This window comes from Tenrec ecaudatus, chromosome X (genome assembly GCF_050624435.1).
Source record: "Tenrec ecaudatus isolate mTenEca1 chromosome X, mTenEca1.hap1, whole genome shotgun sequence".
NCBI classification, from domain to species: Eukaryota; Metazoa; Chordata; class Mammalia; order Afrosoricida; family Tenrecidae; genus Tenrec; species Tenrec ecaudatus.
The window spans coordinates 99,175,881-99,197,947 of record NC_134548.1 but is presented as its reverse complement, the minus strand read 5'-3'; the positions used below and the strand labels follow the sequence as shown (position 1 = coordinate 99,197,947).

The window sequence follows — 22,067 nt, the reverse complement described above, 5'->3', positions numbered from 1 at the left end:
CAGAAACTTCCTGCCTGTGCTATATATAGTCTTCTGGGTGGACACCTGCCCTGGAGCACCCACATTGTGTAGAATGTGTCAGTTTTGTGCATTCTCTGGAGGCCATGTGATGTGGTTTAAATTGAAGAGATCGACTATTTCATTAGGGTCTGTGTGCTCAGTTTCAGTTCCCTGGTCTTGTACCACTTTACTGGTATTGCTATGCTAATGTCTTGTGTGAGATCAAAGGAAAAAGAAAGCCTGCAAATGGCAATGCATTTTATTGCATGCTGTAAGAAGACAGGCCCTGCGGAGCCTACCTCTTGGATGGGGAATTAGTTTTGTTGAGTGGGGCTGTAGTTACCCTGGCTTGTGTGGAGAGTTAGCTTATTCAGTATTTATGTCAGTTCCAGGATGCCCTGTAGAGTTATCCTCAAGTGCCTTGGTAGTCTGTCCTATCCCAGCTATCTGGAAGGTGTGGTCGTGAGAGGGCCTGAATGGAGCTTTCTTGGCTTGGGCTGAGAAACTATTTCTAAAAGGGCATAGGGAGGGTGGGTTGGAAAGGGGAAACCTATTTCAAGTATCTACATGAGACCTCCTCCCTGGGGGACATACAATAGAAAAGTTGGGGAAGGGAGACGTGGGACAGAGCAAGATATGACAAAATAATATTTTATAAATTATCAGGAGTTCATGGGGGAGGGGGGAAGGGGGAGGGAGGGGAACAAGGAGGACCTGATGCCAGTGGCTTGGGTGGAGAGCAAATGTTTTGAGAATGATGAGGGCAATGAATGTGCAAATGTGCTTTACACAATTGATGTATGTATGGATTGTGATGGGAGGTGTATGAGTCCCTAATAAAATGATTTTAAAAATAATAATGAGGGTAATGAATATACAAATGTGCTTTACACAATTAATGTATGTATGGATTGCATTAAGAGTTGCAGGAACCCCTAATTAAACGATTAAAAATAATAATAAATTAATATATTTACATATGTACATGCTCTGTTTATCCCTCTATAAATGCCTTTTGCGTCCTAGTTCTTTCCTCTATTTCTTTTTAGTTTCCCCTGTTCCACTATCATATTCTGCCTTCATTCAGCTCTCTGTGCACAGGATTGAACCCTACCTGCCATTCTATGCCCTCTTCACCATTGATTTTAGATCTCTTGTTGTTCCCTTGTCCCTGGGTTTGTTGGCTCCCCGCTTCATTTCCCCCATCTACTCCTCTCTTCTGTCCCCCAGAACCATCCATCCCCTTGCTTTCTCCTAGGTCTTGCTTATCCTGCCTATCTTATATAGATAGACATGGAAATTTTCAAGAATGCTATTTTCATGCAAACCAGACTGGTGCCATAAAGAAAAACCTTGCCTTAGTCCAGAAAAATGTAGGAAGACATCAACAAGAATTAAAGGCAGGCAAACCCAATCCAGGGATACATATGGCAGCCAACTAAATAGGACGGGGAAAGAAAGACAATTTAAAAAGACATGGGTAGATGGGTAGGAGGGCACCAACCCAACCAAGGGGAGGGTATTGCTTATATCACCACAGAAGAGGGAGACAGACCAGGCTTCAACCCGATGCACCAAGACGTGAATACAACACACCGGTGTGAATTCAACACACCGGCATCTACCAGGGAACCAACAGAGAGGCTTGCAGGACAAGCTCCAATCCCAACTATGTAGATACTCCCCTCCCCACAGACAAATGCAATTCAGAGAACAGCACTGAAGCTACAGGTAGGAGAGAGGGGCACATCTGATCAGAGCACACAGGAGAAATGAAGAGGGATGGAGGGGGAGGGGAACATATCCTGGCCCACCAAGTGCAGAGAACAATATTACTGCTTAAAGGAGACACGCAAAGATACACCAGTACTACATAATGAATAACACCGATGCCCACTGGCTTTCAATAGTAACAGTTACTGTGACCAAGATTCTAAAGGAAAAAATATTCTCCATAGTAGGTGTGAAAAATTCAAATTTGGTGTCACAAAAGCTTTTGTATATATTGTTCCAATTGAATGAAAGCTACTGGGGTGACAACTAGATAACCCACTCATGAGAAATTACAGAATCAGACACACCAAAATTAACCTAAGGTTTCCAAAGCCTGCAGAATTGTATTTCTATGAAAATCATGCTCAAAGGAACAAAGTAAACGGTGTTCTCTGAAAGGTAGAAGACCCTACACACTAACTTTGAACTAGAGAATGCAATGACAATCTAAATCTTTGAGAACACTACAGACATTGCAAAGATTTTAACATATAAGATAGGAAAAGACAATGACTTCAGAATTCTCCTCACTGATGGAAACCAGGTTGCGAAAGTTCTCCAACATCACATCCTGATATAGCGTCTTCTGAGCAGGGTTCAGGAGCAGCCATTCATCCCAGATGAACTTTATAGCCACATTGTTGAATGTCAGTGATTCCTGAGCGTTGGTCATTTTCTTTGGTCCTTAGGACACTGATGGCAAATGAGATGCTCTATTTTTGTCTTATCAGGATCAGCTCTAATGATGTTCACAAATTTGAATCTCCCATGAGGACACCCAAGCAATAATAAAACCCAAACAAGGCACTTCTCCCTCTTTCCTCTAAGATGCTGTTGATGCACAATCTACAGGCCACTGAATTCTATCATTGAGGGAGATGAGCAAAGACCTTGGACCCTGACAATCAGGACAGCCTGGACCCTTGTACACTGGTGCTCTCCTAGGGTCAGACCTCAGGAAACCCGGATCCCTTCTGTTTCCAATCAAGTTTCTCGCCAAGTGCTGCTCCCAGGGACCTTAGAGTGGCTCACTCTGTTTGGAGTCAGGTGAATGGATTTGGTTTATAACCCAGTCAGAAGTTGAAATCCTTCCTTATGATGCTTCAATGTGCAAGTAAGAGTTTTCTAGCTCCCTAGACTCAACCATATTTCTTTGTTCTTCCAGGAAGCACAAAACATCTAACCAAGAATGCTCCACTATCTTTCCACACAGCATAACCAGATCTGAGATCCCCATCTGTCCCAATTTCAGCACCTCAAATTATTTGCCTCCAGGATCACCTTGGTCTTGAACTTCGTGGGACCCTTGCACTGAACCTTCTCAGGCAACAACCCATTTTTTAAAACAAATTATTTCCTTTTAATTACACATACTATTTAAGATATACCTTCTTTTGCAAAAGCAATAAAAACAAGGACAAATTTTAAACATACAATTTAACCAAGTGTTTGAAATGAAAAACAACTCTCATTTTTTCTCATCATTGAAAAAAATCAGAATTCATTGCCTACCATTTCAAATGATACATTTGAAGATATGACTCAGCTGAAATATAAGAGAATGAGACAATTTCATAACTGTTTTAAATAACGTTTGATACTTTTTCCAATGTTATCATTCCTTCCAGAAATTATCATCTTCAGAAAATTGCTAAACTTGAGGTAATTCTAGTGACCTGATTAATGGTGGTAAAGAATCAAACACATATGTAGAAATGTACATATTGAACTGTGCACATTAAAAAGACAGTAACTTTTAAAATATACAAAAATTGAGGGGAATAAAACCTGAACTAGGAACTAATCTTTGACACAGAACCTAGAATGATCCAAGGGAACAAAGCCAGCTGCTTCAATAAATGGTGACACAATCTCGATTTCCATATGAAGAAGAATGAAACAAGACCCATATCTCTCCACATGCACAAACAGAACCGACGGTGGATTAAAGACCTAAATGAAAGTCCAAGAGCTATCAGGATCATCACTGAGAAAACTGGAACAAACTAAATGGTCCTATTAGAGAGCATACATATACTCCCAGATATGCTAAAGGAAGTACACAAAGAGGAAGTTAAAATAGATGACTGGAACATGTTCACATTACATCATTTATGCACATCAAATACTTCATCAAAAATGTAAAATGAGAGCCCAAAATTTGGGAAATAATTTTACCAATGACACACCAAACAAGGATCTAAATGCCAAATTATACAGAACTCTATAGTAGCTGAATAAGAAAATAACAAACAATCACATGAAGAAGAGGGAAGAAGACATGAACAGACAGTTCACCAAAAAAGAAGTATAAATGGTGAACAAACACACAAAAGAATTCTCATAATCTTTAGCCATACATAGATACAAATTAAAGGCAAAATGAGATATCCTATCATGCCAACAGTGCTAGCCAAATTCAAAAATATACAAAAGAACAAATGAGGAGGCTGTGGAGATAATGGAGATAATACACGGTTGACAGGCTTGTAAATACATCCAACTATTATGGAGAATTATATGGCACAACTTAAAGCAACTGTGAATTGAAATTCCAAACCATCCAGCAATACCACTATTAGGCATATAACTCAAAGACATGAGATGAGACATGACACTAGGGGATGTATGCTGTCTCATGTTTATAGCAGCACAGATCACAATAGCAAGAAACTGGAAGCAGTGCACAAACCCAGGGTGGAAGAATGGATATATAAACTATGGTACACAAAACAAAATAAAGCTCTGATGAAAGTATGAAACACTGCATTACCTGAGTAATGCAGTAATGCAGAGTAAAGTTCGTCAATCACAAAAGGACAACTATTGTAAAAGTCCACGACTATAAGGAGAATCACCAATTAAATCTTAGAGAATGTCTACCTACCAGACAAACCTTGCATCACCTCTCTTAGATGCACTTCATAAGATCCACCTTGAAAGAGGGTACCTCACATCAGCTGGCATCACACCTTCAAAAAGGGAAATGGAGAAGACCATCCACTTGATGCTATAGAACAGGGTTCTCAATACGTCTATTGTGATCCTCTAGTTGATCGCAAAGGTAGTGTAGTTAGAATGCGCTTGGCATTGAAAAAATAGACGTAAGCCTGTCATTGATTATGACACTTCATTGATATATAGCACAGATGCAAACTTAGCTGTCAAATACATGCACAAACAACTGTGTTAAGTGCAGCAAAACTGACAAACTAAGTTATCACCAATCTTTAGGTGTTGGTTAATTTCTCATAAATGTAAGAAAGGGTATTAAAATGAGTGGAGGAGCTGGACCAAATAAGAAGACAAAAATGTATCACTATCATACAGAATGGGAGATTTTGACACTACAAGCCAACGTTCAGCTGAAGTCCAAAAAACATGAACAGTTCTTGAACTTACTCACAGAGGGAAAATACCCAAACATGAGAAAATGTGCTACTGCCTTGATTGCATTATTCAGCTCTACTCATTGATGTGATTCAGCCTTTACCCACATAAAGATTAAGTCCAAGTACCGTTCCACCTTGACTGATGATCATTTAGAAGTGTGCTTGAGGCTGGCTGTCAGCAGTTCCTGTCCAGATTATGCGTCCCTGGCTCATTCCATTCAGGGCAAGTCATCAGAGTAAACTCAGGAAATGACAAAAATGTACGTAGTTAATTGTGTGGTGTGTGCAATATGGACTCATGCGGTTATGCAAGGTATATAAACATACATTGTACATATAAAGACTTCTCAATGCATTTATTAATAAATGTAATAAATAAATAAAAATATGTTTTGTGTTTTTGTAGTTGGTAGGTCATTTTGAAAAAGTGTGAGCACCTCTGCTGTACAACATTGACACAAGTGTGCCATAAATCAACCGGCCCTCCATAGGAATGAGGGGAGAAACTTACTGGAAAATCATGTCAAGACCAGGGAAGGGGAGCATCCATATTTCAAAGGCGGCCCTTACATTTCTGTTGGGGGGATGGTGGAAAAATGGGGAGGAGCCATCTCACATAGGCAAGTGATGCTAAGCAATAATTGTAGGGAGGCTAAGTGGAGACAAACCCTGATTATCTGTGTCTGGGTGGACACTTTGAATGTTTCTAGTCAGATGAAACCTCTGACAGATCCCCTCTGGCCACAGATCTGAGACTCAAACAACTTTACTCTCATACAGAGATGGTTGTAAACTTGATTATAATAGATCCAAACATGGTATGATATGATAATTGGAGGGATACCATCTGTCTTGACCCAATATGAATTTGCTCTGAGCTCAAATATTTCTCACTGGGTCTGCCACACAAATTTCTTCTCTGGCTTTTAAAAAATTAGTGGTGGTCTTTCCTTTCTTACTATTCATTGTTATTTTCATCTTTATCTTATTATTTTCTTATTTTTGTTTCATTTTGTTTGGTTGTTTATTGTTTCTGTTAGGTTTTCCATTTTATGAAGCCTAGAAGGAGAGATGCATAGAGAAAATAGTTGATGGAATGTTTTCTTGGAGGGTGTGGTGAACTGAAGGGCAAACAATAAATTCAGGATGATGAAAAGATAATTGATTGTGATGATGTATACACAACTCTTGTAAAAGGTTATTGAACTATGGAAATGTAGAATACGTGAATATTATATCAAGAAATCTACTTTAAAATTAACCAAAGTTGCAGAATTAGCTGCTATGAATAAAGTCGGAAGAAGTTTTTCTCAGGGGGCGTTGACTTTATGTTAATGTTGGTGGAATCACTTCAAAAAGGATACCAATAATGTTTGCAGAAAATGAAGACTATAATTAATGGCACTGAATTATCTATGTAGATTTTGTTTAATTGGAGAATGTATTTTATATATATTCTGTCTCAATTTAAATATAATTATATTTATAACAATGACTTCAAAAAAGAAGAAAATGCTATAAAATTGAGGGCGGTAATAATTGTACAACACTTCTTGATATGATTGAAGTATTGCATTTTTTATTGAAAGGCAAATAAAAACTGTTTCCAACGAAAAGCCTTCATTACAAAAAATCCAATGTATTAATTTAATGAGAAAGTACAATTAATAAACGTTTACAACCCTGCCCCCAGATATACACAGCTGAACTCATCACTCACAAAGTGCTCCAAAGTACTTCACATGGCGTTTACGTTAAACGCAGAGGAGAAAACCACACACAAATGAACAACCTGCATACAGGTGCACACAACAAACGAAAACATTTTATTTTCTGTTTCTCAATGTTACTAATCAATCTACAATAAGCAAAATTTCAGAATTACTTTATACTGCATCGTATAGAGTCAACTTTTAATACAAATAATGCTTAATTTGGGAATATATATGTTTTTATGTTTATGTGGACATAGTTTACATTATATTGTGATTAATAAATGCTATCAGTTCGTGTATTTAGATACTTCCTTTTATTTATCTTCATATATTTAGTTTCCACCTACTAAAACAATTCAGGCTGGCTTGCAACAGGGTACATTAATTTTCTGTGAAAACTGAATGCAATGTTTTTAAACACTGGCAAGATCATGTTTCGTTACCGTTTGAACACCTGGAAATAGTTACATTCACGCTTAAGTTGCCATTTTCTGCAAAACATTTTGCAACCATGATGTCAAAAATTAAGCAGTCATGATTCAAAATGGCTGTTCTAATTCCGTCGCGAATAGATCGAGAAGGGGACTTCCAAGCCAGAGAACGCACAGGACTACTTAGCTCAAGTTGACAAACAAAATTTTTAGCTTGCTCCCTAGTTCCTATCAACTCGACAAGTGCAAAGAAGGGCTCCTCGCCATGAAATCCTGCCCGTTTCTCCATTATTACCATGAACTGAAAGCCAAAACAGGACTGTATCATCACCCAGTTAATAGGCGCAGGAAGATCAATGCCCGCAGCAAGGAAAACTGTATCTGGTCCCTCTACCATTGCAATGGGTATTCGATGACGCATCAGATGGGGCACAACAGCATCCACAGGGCCTTTCCATTTACAGCAAACACCAGGGAACGGACAGTAATAAGGCTCGAACTCACAGAACACTTCGTGAGCTGCTTTTTCCTCAGGAGGCAGAGTTTTTTCACATCCGGAAGCGGCATATTTACAAGGGAAGAGTCCAGAATCAGCCACATTCTCCATAGCCACGTTGCAAATGGATCCTCCTGCAAATGGGACAACAGGTGAGCTTTGGGAGGCAGTTGCTACAAACAAGACGAGCTTTCTGACATTGGAGGACGGGTGGTAACGCAGTCAGAGGGCTAGACAAGCACAAAGACTCACCAAGTCTTGGAGTCGGCGGCTGTGCCGGGCAGCGCGGGCACCCCCTGGGATGGTGTACAGTAGGAAAGCTGTCGCAGTGTGAAGGCTCACTTCCGGGAGCGGAGAGAGCGCCTGGGACCCCAGGCCTCGTGCAAACGCGCTCTGTAGCCAATAGCTTCGTCAATTCCCTCCAGCAGAGACAATGCAGCCACTTTTTCAAGGTGCCGAGACTGAGGAGACACACGGGGCTGTGAAGGGGACACTGAGCACAAGCGAGGTGCTGATAGCGCCGTTAGTCACCTCAGATAGAGAGAGGGCCTCACAAAGGCTGCTGGGATTCCCTTCCAGCTTTTTCCAGTCTGTTCCGCATCTGGACTTTTGCTTAATACCACACGCGGAAGCTCTGAGGTGCCTGCTCATGAGGGGCGTGGTTTATTTCCCTCAAAGGGCGGGGTTGGGTGGGGCAGGGGCGGGGATGGGGACGGGGCGGGGTGGGGAAAGAAAAAGCTCTTCAGTTTTTTTCGCTCTCTGATAGTTTTAGGTAGGACTTCCAGTATGGGGATAAGGACATTTTTGTCTGGTCTCTTATTTCTTTATTTTCCCCATTGAGTGTGATGTTGGGTGATATGGTTTTTATTATATTGAGGAATTTCTCTTCTATCCTATTTTGTTGAGTTTTTATCAAAAAATCGGTGTCGGATATTGTCAAATGACTTTACATTATCATGTGGATTTTATTTTTTGTCTTAATTATCTGGTGCATTACACTGATTGTTTTTGGAATGTTGGACCATCCCTGAAACCCTGGAATGAATTCCATTTGAACTTGGTGAATTATTATTATTTTTTATATGATATTGCACTCTATTGGATAAAAATTGCCTGAGGGGTTTAACTTCTTTGTTCATTGTGGTCTATAATTTTCTGTTTTGTGAAGTCTTTGTCTGATTTGGGATCATTGTTATGCTGGCTTCCTTGAATGAAGGTGGGGGGTTGTTGTCTTCTACTTTCTGGAATAATTTGTGTTGTATTGGTGTCAGATCTTCTCTGAAAACTTGATGGAATTCCCCTGTGAATCCACCTGGTCAGGAGATTTTCTATGTTGGGTGTTTCCTAGAGACAGGCTTTATTGCTTCTGTTATGGCCCTGTTACATTTATCAAAATCTGTCTGCATTAATTTGAGTGGATGAAATTTTCTAGATATCTTTCCATTTGTCCTACATTATAAAATGTGTTTGAAGGAACTTTTTCGTAATAGTGTATTATTCTTTTAATTTGAGTTTGATCTGCTGTAAAATCATCCTTTTCTTCCCTTAATCTATATATTTTCCACCTTGTTTGTCATTTGTACAATTTCCAGTGGTTTTTCAATTTTATTAATCTTTTCAAAGAACCAGCTTCTTTTTGAGTTTTTTCCGTTGTGCTTTTGTTTTCCATATAATCTATTTCTGTTTTTATTCTCATTATTTTGTTACTTCTTGTATTGTAGGGTTTATCATGTCTGTTTTAGTGCATGTAGGAGTTTTGTTGAGGTGCTGATTTTGGATTTCTCTTCTTGTATCCTGTGTGTGGATTGTTATATATTGTGTTTTGATGATTGCTTTTGCTCTGTCTCAAAGGTTTTGATATTTTGTATTATTATTTTCATTTGTCTGAAGGAATTTTAATGATAAACCCAACAATACTAGAAGTAACACAATTATGAGAATGAAAGCAGAAATAAATGATATAGAAAACAAAAACAACACAAAAAATAAAAAAGAAGCTGGCTCTTTGGAAAGGCTAAAAAAATTGACAGACCACTGGAAATTTTACATATGAAACAAAAAAGGTGAAAATACATAGAATAAGAGGGGGAAACAATGACTTTACAGAAGATCCTAATCAAATTAAAAGAATAATAACACACCATTTTGGAAAAGTTTATTCAAACAGATTTTACAATACAGGACGAATGGAAAGATACCTAGAAAATATCATCCACTCAAATTTATGCAGACAGATTTTGAAAAAACTTAACAGGCCCATAACAGAAGAAATAAAAGCTGTTTCTAGGAAACTTCCAACGAAGAAAAGCTCCTGACCAGGTGGATTCCCAGGGATTTGAAATGCATCAAGTTCCCAGAGGAGATCTGACACCAATGCAACACAAAATATTCCAGAACATAGAAGAAGTCAACAAGCCCCCACCCTCATTCAAGGAAGACAGCATAGCAATGATCCCAAATCAGACAAAGACCTCACAAAGAGAAAATTATAGACCACCGTGAACATAGACGCTAAAGCCCTCAAGCAAATTCTATCCAATAGAGTGTAACATCATATAAAATCTGGAAGCACAGGGAATCTAGGACAGATGAACTCCTCAACACCAGCGGTGGGAGTGGTGACAGCAGGAGGGAAGGGGGTGTAGAAAGGGAGAACCAATCTATGTGTGACCTCCTCTCTGGGAGATGGGCAATGGGAGGGTGGGTGAGGGGAGACACCGGGCAGTGTAAGATAAGATAAAATAATCATTTATGAACTATTAAGGGAGCAGGAGGGAGGGGGAGGGGAAAAAAGGAAACCGAGATGATTCCAGAAACCCAAGTGGAAGGCGAATTTTGAGAATGATGAGTGCAACAAATGTATAAGGGTGCTTTGCTCAATTGATGTAAGTGTGGATTGTGATAAGAGTTGTATGAGCCCCAATAAAAAGATTTATTAAATAAATAATAATTCAAAAAAAATAATAATAGGGGTGGGAGGGGCGCCTAAAAATAATAATAAATCACCAAATTCAAATGGAATTCATTCCAGGGTTTCAGGGATGGTCCAACATTCCAAAAACAATCAATGTAATCCATCACATAAATAAGACAAAGAATAAAATCCACATGGTTATGTAAAGTCATTTGACAATATCCAACACACATTTTTTGATAAAAACTCAACAAACTAGAAGAGAAATTCCTCAACATAATAAAAGCTGTATCACACAACATCACACTCAATGGGGAAAATAAAAAAAACAAGAGACCAGACAAATGTGGCCTTATCTATATCTGTAATGAAAATCCTATCTAAAGCTTTCTGAAAGCAAAAAGAAATGAAGAGTTTTTCTTCCCCCACCCTCGCCCTGCCCATTCAGGGAGCTAAACCACGCCCCTCATGAGCAGGCGCCTCAGTCCTTCCGCGTGTGGTATTAAGCAAAAGTCCAGATGCGGAACAGACTGGAAAAAGCTGGAAGGGAATCCCAGCAGCCTTTGTGAGTCCAGCTCTCTTTCTGAGCTGACTAAAGGCTCTGTCAGCACCTTGCTGTCAGTCAGCGTCCCCTTCGCAGCCCCTTGTGTCTCCTCAGTCTTGGCACCTTGAAAAAGTGGCTGCATTGTCTCTACTGGAGGGAATTGACGAAGCTGTTGGCGACAGAGCGCGTTTGCACGAGGCCTGGGGTACCGGGCGTTCTCTCCCAGAGTGAGCCTTCAGACTGCGACAGCTTTCCTACTTACTGCACACCATCCCAGTGGGTGCCCGCGCTGCCCGGCACAACCGCTGACTCCAGGACTTGGTGAGTCTTTGTGCTCGTCTAGCCCTCTGACTGCGTTACCACCCGTCCTCCAGTGTCAGAAAGCTCGTCTTGTTTGTAGCAACTGCCTCCCAAAGCTCACCTGTTGTCCCATTTGCAGGAGGATCCATTTGCAACGTGGCTATGGAGAATGTGGCTGATTCTGGACTCTTCCCTTGTAAATATGCCGCTTCCGGATGTGAAAAAACTCTGCCTCCTGAGGAAAAAGCAGCCCATGAAGTGCGCTGTGATTTCGAGCCTTATTACTGTCCGTTCCCTGGTATTTCCTGTAAATGGAAAGGTCCTGTGCAAGCTGTTGTGCCCCATCTGATGCGTCATCCAATACCCATTACAACCCTTGAGGGACCAGACACAATTTTTCTTGCTATGGGCATTGATCTTCCTGGTTCTGTTGACTGGGTGATGATACAGTCCTGTTTTGGCTTTCAGTTCATGATAGTAATGGAGAAACAGGTTAGATTTTATGGCGACGAGCCCATGTTCGCATTTGTGGAGTTGATAGGAACACGGGAGCAAGCTGAAAAGTTTGTTTGTCAACTTGAGCTAGCTTGTCCTGGGCGGCGTTTGGCTTGGAAAGCCCATCCTCAATCTATTCGCGACGGAATTAGAACAGCCATTTTTAATGGCGACTGTCTAGTTTTTGACATCGTTGTTGCACGGCTTTTTGCAGAAGGCGGTAATTTGAGAATGAATGTAACTATTTCCAGGTGTTCAGAGGGTAATGAAACATGATCTGACCAGCGTTTAAAATTGTAGCATTCTTTCTTCACAGAGAAGTGTATCCAGTAGCCAGCCAGCCTGAATTGTTTTATTAGGTTGAAGCTAGATATATGAAGGTAAATACAAGGAAGTCTGTTAATGCTCGAAACAATAGCATGTGTTAATGCCAACATAATATAAACTATGTCAACCTAAACTACTTAAAAAACTTTGTATATATATGTATATATTTCCAAGTAAGGTGTCATTTGTATTAAAAGTTGATTCTATAGGATGCATTGTAAAATAATTCTGAAATTTTGCTTATTGTAGATTGATTAGTATCATGGAGAACTGAAAAAATTGTTTGATATGTGTACATGCTTGCAGGTTGCACATTTATGTGTTGTTTTCTCCTCTGCGCTTAACTGACAAACCATGTGAATTGCTTTGGAGCACTTTGTGGGTCACTACTGAGTTCAGCTGTGTTCTATTTTGAGGTCAGGGTTGTTTATGTTTATTAATTGTACTTTCTTATTAAATAAATACATTTGATTTTATGTACTTTAAACTTTTCGTTGGAAAAAGTTTTGTTTTCCCTTCATCCAAAACTGTTCAATCATATCAAGAAGTGTTGTACAATCATTACCACCCTCAATTTTATAGCATTTTATTCTTTCTTGAATCATTGTTATTAATATAATTTTGTTTTAAAGGAGACATAATATAAACAAAATACATTCTCCAATTCATTGAACTCTACATAATTCAGTGCCATTAATTTTCCTCTTCATGTTGTGAAACCATTATTGATATCATTTTTAGAAATGATTCCACCGACATTAACATAAACTCAATGCCCCCTGGACAAAACTTGTTCCAACTTTTTTCATAGCAGCTATTCCACAACTTTGGTCATTTTTAGAGTAAATATTTTGATATAATATTCACATATCCTACATTTCCATAGTTAAATAAATTTTTACAAGAGTTGTGTCTACACCATAACAATCAGTTCTAGTGTCCTTTCCTTTCTTTATCCTGAATTTATTGTTTACCCTTCAATTCCCATCACCCTGCCCACCACTCATCTCCAAGAAAATATTCCATCAGTTATTTTCTCTATGCATCCATTCTTTATGCTTCATAAAATGGAAAATTTAACAGAAACAATAAACAACCAAACAAAATGAAACAGAAAGAAGAAAATAGTAATGATATAAAGATGAAAATAACAATAAATAGTAAGAAAGGAAAGACCACCAATATTTTTTTAAAAGCCAGAGAAGAAATTTCTGTGGGGGATCCAGTGAGAAATATTTGAGCTCATAGAAAATTCATATTGGGTCAAGATGGATGACATCCCTCCAGTTATCATATCATACCATGTTTGGTTCTATTATAATCAAGTTTGCAACCATCTCTGTATGAGAGTAAAGTTGTTTGAGTCTAGATCTGTGGCCAGAGGGGATCTGTCAGAGGTTTCATCTGACTAGAAACATATTCAAAGTGTCCACCCAGACACAGATAATCAGGGTTTGTCTCCACTTAGCCTCCCTACAATTATTGTTTAGCATCACTTGCTGATGTGAGATGGCTCCTCCCCATACCCACCAACAGAAATGTAAAGGCCTCCTCTGAAATGTGGATGCTCCCCTCCCCTGATCTTGACATGTTTTTTCCAGTAAGTTTCTCCTCTCATTCCTATGGAGGGCCAGTTGATTTATTGCAGTCTGTATCAATGTTGTACAGCAGGGGTGCTCACACTTTTTCAGCATGCGAGCTACTTATAAAATGATCAAGTCAAAATGACCTACCAACTACAAAAATACAAAACATATATTTTTATGTATTTATTTATTTCATTTATTCATAAATGCGTTGTGAATTCTTGGTACGTACAATGTATGTCTATGTACCTTGCATAATCGCATGAGTCCATATTTCACAACACCACACAATTAACTACGTACATATTTTGTCATGACCTGAGTTTACTCTGATGACTTGCACTGAATGGAATGAGCCAGGGATACATAGTCTGGACAGGAGCTGCTGACAGGCAGCCTCAAGCACACTTCCAAATGACCATCAGTCATGATGGAACGGTACTTGGACTTAATAATCTTTAGGTGGGAAAAGGCTGACGCACATCAATATGACTCACATCAATAAATGGAGCTGAATTATGCATCAAGGAGGTAGCCCATTTTCTCACGTTTGGTTACCTTCCCTCTGCGAGTAAGTTCCAGAAATGTTCATGTGCTCTGGACTTCAGCAGCATGTCGGCTTGTAGTGTCAAAATCTCCCATTCTGTATGAAAGTGATAAATTTTTTTGTCTTCTTACTTGGTCCAGCTCCTCTCATTTTAATACCTTTTTGTACGTTTATGAGAAAAAAAACCAAGGTCTAAAGATTTGCAATAACTTAGCTTGTCAGTTTTGCTGCTCTTAGTGCAGTTTGTGCATTCTTCGACACCTATGATTGCATCTCTGCTGTATATGAATTAAGTGTCATGATCTATGATAGGCTTACGTCTATTTTTTAATGCCATGTGCAATCTAACCACACTACATTTGAGATCAACTAGTAGATCTTGACTGACGTTTTGAGCACCCATGTTGTATAGCATCAAGTGGATTGTCTTCTCCATTTCTCCCCTTTTGAAGGTGTGACACCAGCTGATGTGAGGTCTCCTCTTTCAAGGTGGATCTTATGAAGTGCATCTACGAGAGGTGATGCAAGGTTTGTCTGGTAGGTAGACATTCGTCCACTTTGTTTGGGATCTGGTCTCTAAGATTATTTAATTGGTGTTTCTCCTTATAGTAGTGGAGTTTTACAATAGTTGTCCTTTTCTGTGTTTTTTTTTGCTTTTGTTTTTTTATCATTTTATTCGGGGTTTATTCAACTCATAATTATCCATACATACATCAATTGTGTCAAGCAAATTTGTACACATGTTGTCATCATCATTTTCAAAACACCTGCTTTCTACTTGAGCCCATGGTATCAGCTCCTCATTTTTCCACTATCTCCCACTCCCCCTCTCCCCTGAACCCTTAATAATTTATAAAGTATTATCATGTTGTCATATTTTGCACTGTCCGTCATCTCCCCTCAGACACTTCTCCGCTGTGTGTCCCCCAGGGTGGAGGTTATATGTAGCCCTTGTAATCTATCTATTTATCTACCTATTTATCTATCCAGGGTTTCTTCCCTTTCCATAAGAAATTGGTAATCAGGTTTTTCATTTCTTTGAAGAGTGATACAGGAATTTGGATTGAGATTGCATTGAATTTGTAGAGCTTTAGGTAGTATTGACATTTTCACTATATAGAGTCTTCCTATCCATGAACGTGGAATATTCTTTCAATTGTGTAGATCCCTTATGGTCTCTTGTGGTAATATTCCATAGTTTTCCTCATACAAGTCTTTGGTTTTTCAGTTAGGTTTATTCCTAGGTACTTCAGCTTTTGCATGGCTATAGTGAATGGTTGTGATTCTTTGTTATTTTTTCTGTATTCCCATCACTGGTATATAGGAATCCAATTGATTTCTGCTTGATAATTTCTACTAAACTCCTCCATTGTTTCCAGTAATACTACTGTGGATCCCTTGGCATTCTCAATATATAAAATCATATCATCTCCAAATAGCGAAAATTCCGCTTCTTTACCCAATCATAGACCCTCAATATCTTGCCATTGGCTAATGGCTTCCTAAGACTCCCAGCGATAAGGGGCATCCTTGTTGGTGTCCCTTGCTCAATAGAAATGTTTTCGAAGGGGGGAAGGGAGACTCCGGATAGGGCAAGATATGACAAAATAACGAGGTATAAATTACCAAGGGCACATGAGGGAGGGGGGAAAGGGGAGGGAGGGGAAAAAAAAGAGGACCTGATGCAAGGGGCTTAAGTGGAGAGCAAATGCCTTGAGAATGATTGGGGCATGGAATGTATGGATGTGCTTTATACAATTGATGTATGTATATGTATGGATGGTGATAAGAGTTGTATGAGTCCCTAATAAAATGTAAAAGAAGAAAAGAGGAGAAAAAAATGATTAGGGCAAAGACCGTATAGATGTGCTTTATACAATTGATGTATGTATATGTATGAACTGTGATAAGAATTGTATGAGCCCCAATAAATTGTTAAAATTAAAAATAAATAAATAAAATGTAAAAAAAAAAAGAAATGTTTTCAGCTTTCCTCCATTGAGTGTAATATTAGCTATTGGTTTTTTGTATATGACTTTTATTGTATTGAGGATTTTTACTTCTAATCATATGTTTTTGGAGTTTTTATTAGGAATACGTGTTGGATGTTATTAAATGCTTATTGTGCATCAATTGATATGATCATATGGTTCTTGTCATTTTTCTTGTTAATTTGGTGGATTATATTAATTGTTTTTTGAATGTAGAACCATTCGTGCAATCTGGTATGAATCCCATTTGGTCATGATGTATTCTATTGATATGTTGTTGGATCTGATTAGTCATGATTTTTGCATCAATATTATGAATGATATCGGTCTGTACTTCTCTATCCTTGTGGGTCTTTACCTGGTTTGGGTATCAGGGTTATGCTAGAGTCATAGAATGAGTGTGGGAGTTTGCTATCCCTTTCTATGTTCTGTGGAAGAGTTTGTGTAGGGTTGGTGTGTGCTCTTCTCTGAATGCTTGGTAGGATTCTCCTGTGAAGCCATCTGGACCTGCGTTTCTTTTAATTGGGAGTTTCGTGATGACCTTGTCTATTTCTTCTTTTGCTATAGGTCTGTTCAAATTCTTAATATCCATATGTGTTAATTTAGAGAGAGAGGGATTTTCCAGTTATATGTCCACATCCTCTAAATTATCGAAGTTTTTGGTATACAGTCTTTTATAGCATTGCATAATTAATCTTTTATTACATTAAGAACTGTTGTGACTTAGCCCATTTCATCCCTAACACTAGATATTGACATCTGCTTTTCTTTTCCATTGTTAAGAGTGCCATCAGCTTGTCGATTTTGTTGATCCTTTAAAAAGACAAATTTATTACTCTTGATTTTTTAGGTTATTCTCTTTTTTTCCAGTTCATTTATTTCTACTCTAATTTTTTGACACACACCCCCACCCCACCGTCTGCTCTAATTTTCATGAATTATTTTCTTTAGCAAGCTGCTGGAATTGCTGAAATAAGGTGCTGACCATAATTCTTTCCTCTTTTTTCATGTGTGCATTTATTGTAATAAAGTGACCTCTGATAACTGCCTTTGCTGTGCCCCCTAAGTTTTAGTAAACTGTATTTTCATTCTCATTGGTTTCTAGGAACTTCCTAATTTCCTCTCTAATTTGGGCTAATATCCATTCCTTTCTGAGAAGTGTGCTATTATGTCTCCACATGTTTCCTTTTTTTCCTTGTTCTTTCTAGTAGTGATTTTCACCTTTATGGCTTTGTGGTCAGAAAAAGTTGTTTGAATGACCTCTATGTGTTTGTATTTTCTTAAGCTTGCTTTGTGTCTCAGCATATGGTCTATCTTTGAGTATAAACCATGTGCATTGGAAAAGAAAGTATATATTTTTTGCTGTTGGTTGGAGAGTTCTGAAAATGTCTATTAGGCCTAGTTGTTTGATTGTGTTGTTCAGGCCTTCAGTTTATTTTTTTGAGTTTCTTACCTGTTGATCTATCTTTCTTTGAGAGCAGCATATTGACATCACCTACTATAATTGTTGATCTGGTGATTTCTCTTTTCATATCTTTGAGAATTTCGTTGATGCCTTTCGAGGGTCTTTTTTGGGAACATATGTTTATTATGTTTATGGGTTCTAAGTCTACTGGTCGCTTGAGCATTATGTAATGCCCATTCTTATCTCTCTTTATGTCATGTACCTCGAAGTCTACTTGGTCAGAGATTTGTATTGCCCCTCTGCTTTTTTCATTATTGCCATTTCCTTGTTAAAATTTTTGCTATTCTTCTACTCTCATTCTATTTTTTTCTGTGAGTTTGAGATGTGTCTCTTGAAGGAAACAGATTGATGGATTTTGTTGTCTAATTCCATCTGTTACCCTTTATCTTTTAATATATGCACTTAAATCACTAACATTCAATGTAATAAAATCTTAGTGCAGATTAGTTATAGTCATCTTGTACTCTTTGTGCTGGTTATTTTCCTTTCTTCTCTTTTATGGGATGGTGTGTGTGTGTGTAGTTTATTCTTGTCTTCGTAACTCTGATTTTGTGGTTGTTATATAATCATTTAATCAATTTGAAGATTAAGAGTGAAGGGGTAGAATCTAGTCTGTCAATCAGATCATAGCCAATGAGGCCTCTGTGTGGGTATGGCTCTCTCCTGAGAATTCTAGGAAATCCTGTATTTCTTTCTTGAAGGCAGGAGACTCTGCTCACTCCTTTGAAGACACTCTACTGACAAGACATAGGGGAGATGATCTACTGACAAGACTTATGGCACTACACTGATAGATTGCATGCTCTGGGAACTGGAGAAAACATGGGGGGGCACCTGCCAGTGCTGAGACGCTTCTACCACCACTGACTTTGCACCCCCTGGCCTGTGATCATCCTGTATTTGGCGTCACTGTATGTGTTTTGTGAGTCTGAAGAGGACTTCATAGATTGGCATCAGACATATGAGCTAATACCCAACTTAAGGACTTGATCTGGACTGGGCTTGGATGCTTTATTAATGTACAATTACCCTTTATATAAAATTCCCTCATACACACAAGTGTCTCTGAATTTGTTTCTTTAGTCTACCCAGTATAACACAGATCTGTAATTCTTGGGTACTGTTTTCAGTGTGTTGCTTTATGGAAGATGTCACACTTGTGGTGGTCCCATGTTTGTGTGATATTTTTGTTGGCTTTATGCGGATAAAGAACTGGAAAGTATTTCTTATAATGGTGGTTTTGTTTTTATGAATATTCCAAATGCTTCCTTATTAGAGAAGACTTTAATATAGCTTTCAAATTTAATGGAAAGCTTTTATGGGTATCAGCTTCTTGGATTGCAGTTGTCTTTCAACTTTTGAAACACGTTATTCTGGTTTCTTCTTTCCTGCATGGTGACTGCAGAGAGGTCTGAGCTTATTCTTATTTGTTTAGTGTTATATGTGACTGCTATTTTCTTTCTATCTCTTCTCATGATTCTCTCCTTGTCCTTGAAATTAGATCATTTAAAATAATTTTTTAAAATATTTTTATTAGGGGCTCTTACATATCTCATCACAATCCATACATTCCTTCAATGTGTCAGGCACACTTGCACATATGCCACCATCATCATTTTCAAAGCATTCTCTTCCGAACTGAGTCCCTGATAGCAGCTCCCCAATTCTTCCCCCTTCCTCCCTACCACCCTCCCGCACAAACCTTTGATAAGTTATAGATTACTTTTTCCATATCTTACATCATCCTCCATTGCTCCTCATCCACTTTTACATAATTCGTCCCCCTGGGAGGTGGTTCTAGTCTGATCCTTGTGATCGATTCCCCCTTTCTACCCCCACCCTTTTGTAATGCTCCTGGTATCTACTCTCCTTATTGTCCTTGGGGGGTTTTATCTATCCTGGATTACCTGTGTTGCAGGCTCTTATCTGTAGCAGTGTGCATGCTCTAGTATAATGCAATTTGCAAGGTAGAATTGAGGTCATGATAGTGGGGAGAAGGAAGCACCAAAGATCTAGAGGAAAGTTATGGGGTTCATTGATGCTATACTGCACCCTGACTGACTCATCTCTTCCCTGTAACCCATCTGTGAGGGGATGTCCAATTGTCTACAGATGGGGATTGGGTCTCCACTCCATGCCACCACCACCCCTATTCACCTTGGATATGGTTTTATTCTGGGTCTTAGATGTCTGACACCTGATCCCATCGATACCTCATGATCACACAGGCTAGTGTGCTTCTTCCCTGTGGGTTTTTGGCTTCTCAGCTAAATGATCGCTTGTTTGCATTCAAGCTTTTAAGACCCTGGATACTATGTCTTTTAACAGCCAGGTACTATCAGTTTTCTGCATCACATTTGCTTATGTACCCATTTTGTCTTCAGTGATCATATTGGGAAGGTGAGCATCACAGAATGCCCGATTGTTAGAACAAAGTGTTCCTGTGTTAAGGGAGTACTTGAGTTAAGGCCCAATGTCCATCTGCAACCTTAATCCTTAACATATAAATATGAATACATAGTTCTATTCCCCTCTCATTATATATATATACATACATGCCTGGATTTAGGCCTCTATGAATGTTCTTTGCCTCCTGGTTCTTTCCTCTATTTCCTTTATACCACCCTCTTGTCCTAGCATAATGTTTGGCCTTCATTCAGGTTTAGTAATTCCTTGCTTCTGCATTGCCCTTGATTGAGCCCCACCAGGCATCCTATGACCTTCCTTCCATTGATTTTAGTTCACTTGTTGTCCCCTTGTCCCTGGGTTGGTCCCCATCCCCACCTTCCTTTCTCCCACCTTCCCTTCTCCAGTATCCCCCCAGAACCATTGGTCCCATTTTTTACATCTCTGAATTATTTATCCTGCCCATCTTATCTAGATCGACATGCAGATACATTAATAAGTGCAAAAACAAGGCAAAGCCAAATAAAACGACAAAGGAAGTCAAAACCAACTAACCAAATAAAACAACAGCAGAAAGCAAGAACAAAATAACAATAACAAAAAACCACTGAAAAAAATGAAAAAGCCTATAAATTGTTGAAGGTTTGTTTGTTTTTCTTTACGAGTTTTTTCAAGTTGAGTCTGATGGGGTACAACACTCTGTCTCCCAAGTCCATTTTTGGTCTTCCCTGAGGGTTTCATCAGTCTAGTCCCCCTGCTGCTCTGCTGCATGACCACAGTGCCTCACCCAAATTTGATGGGACCAGACCATGCACTATTCCTGCACCGTGTCTCCAGTACTGTCCCACGCAGTGTCATGGTTCAGTGAGGGATGCTGTGTCCCATGGTGGAGCCAGCCCTACGGTCCTCCCTGTGTGTTGTCTGCTCCAAGGAGAACATCGTCCTTGGGGCTTGGTGGGCCAGGATGCCCTCTCCTCCCTCTCTATCCCTTGGCATTTCTCCCATGTGCTTTAATCCAAAGTGCGCCTCTCCCCAAGATGTACCCCCAGTGCTGTCCTCTCAAGTGCATTCTTCTGAGAGGGAGGGGGGTCTACATAGTCTGGATTGGGGCAGGCCTAGCAGACCTCTCTATTAGTTCCCTGGTAAATTCCAGTATGTTGTAATCACGTCTTGGCACATCGAGTTGAAGCCTGGTCTTTCTCTCCTCCTATGGAGATATAAACAATAACCCCCAGTTGGGTGGATTAGTGCCCTGCTCCCCCCTACCCATGTCTTTTTATATGTCTTTCTGATTTTATATGTCTTTATATGTCTTTCTGATTTTTGGGGGGGAAAGCGAATTTAATCTAATTGGTGTTTCCTCTGCTTCCTGAATTATTATCTTCTCCTTTGTGATATTGGGGAAATTTTCTTCCAAGAATGTCCTTCCTATTTTAACTGTAGACCTATTAATTTCTTCTCAATAATTCAAATATTGTTTCACTTCACAGAATCCCAAATCATCCTCAGGCTTTCTTTAGATTCTTTTGCTTTTTTGTTTGACTCTTTTTTTAGTTTGCTAAATTCTGCTTGGTTATCTTCTAGATTGCTGATTCTATTTTCCATCTCTTCCCTTCTATTGTTGTAATCATTCACCTCTTTATCTATTTCTGCTATGTTATTCCTTTACTCCTTTGATGTGAGGA

General features: G+C 39.0%; 2 pseudogenes; one reads left to right on the top strand and one right to left on the bottom strand.

Moving 5' to 3' along the window:
- Nucleotides 1-7,309: 7,309 nt before the first annotated feature.
- Nucleotides 7,310-8,408, bottom strand: LOC142433561 (E3 ubiquitin-protein ligase Siah1-like; annotated as a pseudogene).
- A 2,831-nt stretch (nucleotides 8,409-11,239) lies between these two features.
- LOC142433560 (E3 ubiquitin-protein ligase SIAH1A-like) lies at nucleotides 11,240-12,336 on the top strand (annotated as a pseudogene).
- The last annotated feature ends 9,731 nt before the right edge of the window (nucleotides 12,337-22,067 follow it).